Source organism: Primulina tabacum, chromosome 10, assembly GCF_025594145.1.
Source record: "Primulina tabacum isolate GXHZ01 chromosome 10, ASM2559414v2, whole genome shotgun sequence".
In the NCBI taxonomy this organism is placed as follows: domain Eukaryota; kingdom Viridiplantae; phylum Streptophyta; class Magnoliopsida; order Lamiales; family Gesneriaceae; genus Primulina; species Primulina tabacum.
The window spans coordinates 11,066,994-11,071,679 of record NC_134559.1 but is presented as its reverse complement, the minus strand read 5'-3'; positions in this window follow the sequence as shown (position 1 = coordinate 11,071,679).

Genomic DNA, 4,686 nt, shown 5'->3' with positions numbered 1-4,686 from the left:
TTCAAAGAGACTGTGTCTCAATGCCAAATCTCATGGGAACTCAAAATTTGTTGAAATCCTGGAATCTGATCAGGAAGAGCTTACCGTAGAGACTGTCCAGATGATGTACGAAGAACTTTATGATGACTAACTCAAAAGAAATGAGACAATTTCTATACTCTCAAAGGAAAACACTGAGTTAAAGAGTAGCTTGTCACGTCTTGAAATCTTGTTGAGCGGGAAGGATCTCGAACTGTGCAAAGTCAAGGATGATCTTGAGAAGACCTCAAAGACTCTTGCTAAATTCAACTCAAGTTCATCAAAACTTGACTCAATGCTAACTATAGAAAAGGTAAGTAAAAGTGATCTTGAATATGTTGAAAGCATATATGAACATGGTGAATCTTTCAACACTGGATCAAAATCACCTGTATTTGTAAAGGGAAGTGAAGACATTTCTGTTCCCTTAAAAGTGAATCCTCCTATGGAGACTCTGCTAATCTCAAAGATGGCCTCGAAAACAAAAAATGAAACAAATCAGAGCCTTTTCCTCACCTTCGAAAGTTGACTCCCCAGTGAAGATGTCACAAACCAAGAAGCCAGTGCCAACCTCAAAATCAAATCAAAGAAAGCGACGTTTTATCTGCCAGTACTACCATAAACCTGGTCACATCAAACCCTTCTGCTACAAACTAAGAAATGACTACCTGAATCGGCAATCAAATCGGGTGTTGCACAACACCAGCACAACACCAGAAGCAAAATTTCTTCCACGAGGAAAATATGGGTACCCAAAACTGTTATTCAATGCAATGTCATTTATACTTCTTTAAAAACTAACATTTCAGGTATATTGTACTTTGATAGTGGGTGCTCACGCCACATGACCGGATCTAAAGAACACCTCACAGATTATGTTGAAGTAAAAAGTAGGCATGTAACCTAAGTTGGGGGAGCCAAAGAAATAATTGTAGGCAAAGGAACCATGAATGTTGACGGGCTTCCTGAAGTTCATAATGACTACACGTTGAAGGACTTAATTCGAACTTAATAAGCATAAGTCAACTCTATGATGATGATTTACATGTTAGGTCCAACAAAAATAATTGTGAAGTTTATAACAATACCAATGTTTGTGTAATGTCAGGTGCTCGATCTGCAGACAACCGCTATCAATTGTGAGAAGGTAATGATTGTCGTAGTGCCAAGGTGAGTGATCTAGATCTCTGGCATCAAAAACTGGAACATGTGAGCTTCAAGATTTTGAAGAATCTGTGTAAGTTTAATGTTGTAAGAGTGTTGGAAAAAAAATTATGGCGTTTGACAAATTGCCAACTGATTATGCGAACCAACTGAATCTAGTAAACTGAACTCAGCAACTGAATATAGTAAACTGATCTATGCAACTGAAACGCAACTCAGTTATTCTCCTCACTAGTTTATTGCCCAGCAGCTGATTAATTCAGCTGAACGCGTCATTAACAACCGACAAATAGTACCACTACAGTCTGCAACTATTAGTGGAACGCCACATTTCAGAGGTCACAGAGTACTGTTGTCAGAAGAATAACGACGTGGCATATCAACGGATATAATATTCAAACAGTAGTTAATGTTACCGTTGAAAAGGAAGCTTATAAATAGTTGAAGAGAGCAGCTGAGAAACAAACGAACCTACAACGAATTTCCAAGCTTGCTGTTACGCTGCAAAATTATTCTATTGCATTCAAATATCGAAAGCTCTCACTCACTTGATATATCAGTAGCATTCAGGCTATACATTTGAGCTTAATAGCACTTTGTAATATCTGCAAACTCTTTAAGTCGTGCTAAGTTCAGTCAAGGACTGTAAAAGCGTTTGTAGCTAAGAGTTTCAGTTTTGGCATTGATAAGTCCAAACTGAAGTGGGTCAGTACAAGTCTTGTATTTGATCAAAGTCTTTTAGTGGATATCCTATCTTCGTGATAGAAGGGGTGACGTAGGAGTTATTCAAGTCACCGAACATCCAGAAACAATTGTGTTCTTTTACTTCAGTTATTATATTTCAGTTAGATATTCTATCTTTCAGTCAGTTCATATTCCGCAACTATTTTTCTTCAGTTTAACTGATTGTCATTGACCGACGTGAGACCTAGTGTCAGTTTGTAACCAAACTGAATCCAAATCTTGAAGAGAATTTAAAATTCGTGAAGTGTTTATTCAACCCCCCCTTCTAAACACTTTTCATCCTTCCAACCGATCCTTTCAAATGGTATCAGAGCAGTTGTATTTCGTCTCAGAATATCTTACTCAAACTGTTCAGTATGTCTTCTTTTAACAAGATTCCAATGTTTTCCAGAGAGGACTTTGATGACTGGAAAATAAGAATGCAGGCTCATTTATCTACACAAGATGATGATATGTGGTACGTTATAACTGACGGACCCATGAAGATTTTGAAAGCCAACACAGCTGTTGCCATCACTGATGGGGCACCTCATCGTATAGAAAAAGCCCAGAGAAGAATAGACGACAGAGGATAAAAGAAAAGCCAATTTGGATAATGTGGCAAAGGACATATTATACAAGACTCAGGATAAAGTAACCTTCAGCAAAATCAAAATATGCAAGACAGCCAAAGAGATTTGGGAGAAGCTAATCCAGCTTTGCGAAGGGAATGAACAAACCAAAGAAAACAGACTTTCTGTTGCTGTTCAGAAGTTTGACAATATCAAAATGAGAGTTGGTGAAACGATGCATGAATATGATGAAAGAACCAGCTGCATCATCAATGAATTAAATGCACTTGGAAAAGTGTACCCAAACAAAGAAGTTGCATTGAAGGTAATCAGAGGTCTTCCCAAGGAGTGGGATGTGAAGACCATGGCAATGAGGGAATCCAAGGATCTGAACAAAGTTGAGCTTCATGATCTATTTGCTGATTTGAAAGCTTACAAGTTTGAGCTGCAAACTCGAGAAGGAGAATCTTCTACTCCAGCAGCCACGACTGCCTTAGTTGCTGTTAGAACAGAGTCAACTGGCTCAGTTGAAAAAGCTGCTGATCAACTTAGCAATGATGCCATGTCATTATTCATTAAAAAGTTCGGAAGATTTATGAGGAAAAATCAGGGAAATTTTCAGAATAAATATCAAAGAAGCAATTCCAAGGAAGAATCAAACGCTTGCTACAACTATGGCAAACCAGGTCACTTTATTGCTGACTGTACCAAACCAAAGAAAGACAGTCAAGGCTCAACTGAAAGAAGAAAGAAAACATATGAGCACAAAAAGAGATCTAAGGATGATAAGAAGTTCTCTAGGAAGAAGCATGAAGTGCTCTTGGCTGAAGAGAGCAAATCAAAATGGGCAGAAACTGACAGCGAGGGATCAGAACTAGAAACTTCATGCAGTTCTAGTGACAATGAAGAGGAAGTGAAATGCTTGATGGCTGGTGATATAGAACTGGGGTCCAGCAGCCAACAAGTATTTGACTTTAGCTCTACTAATTTGACCAGAGAAGAACTTATTTCAACTTTGCATGATATGGTTAGTGAGTATCATAATCTTGCCTTATCATTTGAAAAGGCTAGAGTAAAGCAAACTGATCATATAGACAACAAGACTAAAACTGATGAATCAGTTGATATGTTGAATCTGAAAAAGGAGATTGCTGAACTCAATACTGAAAGAAGCAAGGATCAATTAATGATTCAAAAGTTAATGCTTGAAAAATCAAAGCAAACTGAGCTTATTCAAGCTTGGAACAAATCATCTGTTGCATTGACTGATATACAGAACTCACAGAAATCAATTACTGATAAAACTGGTTTAGGGTTCAGTAACCAAGATGAAATGTCTCCCAAGATACTCGACCAAAACTGATTATGGGCAAAGGAAAATATATTCACTTTGTCAAATCAGTTATGGAACAAGAACAACCGGAACTAAGTAAACTGGTTGAACAGCCAACTGAAAGTATGAACAAGGGCAAAAGATGTGGTATTGGTTATAGCCCAAAAGAGGTAACTGATTCACGCAGTCAGTCACCAAAAAGCTTTAGCAAAAATTATTCAAATGGCTACTCCAATTACTATAACAGGAAGCCAGTTCAGAAAAGATATTGGCTGAACAATCAGTTGAAAAAGGGCAAATCACATGTTGTATCTTCTGCACACCATACACCAAGCACACACAGATCGGGAAAGACCATCTGGAGTACAGCAACTGGACGGTCAGTTAGACTGATCCAAGTCTGGATTCATAAAGGACTAATCAATTTCAGACCCAAATTGAAAAGGGTACCAGAATCTTATCTTGTGTGTGATTGCAGGTAACAGGTACAAGCATTGAATCAATATGGTATTTGGATAGCGGATGCTCACGACACATGACAGGAGAGTCAAACTTGTTATCTCAACTGATTAAGTACACTGGACCAAACATCAGTTTTGGAGATAATTCCAAAGGTAAAACTGTGGGTAAGGGTAAGCTTATCCATGGTAACTTTATCATTAATGATGTTTTATTAGTTGAGAATCTCAAGTATAATCTGATTAGCATCAGTCAATTATGCGATAATGGATTCTCAGTTCAGTTTGACAAACATTTTTGTTCAGTCAAATGCTCAAATAATGAGATCATCCTAACTGGCAAACGCTGTGGAAATACATACAAAGTTAGTTGGAATGATCAACCTTATGCACCAGTATGTTTAGTTGCTTCAAAATT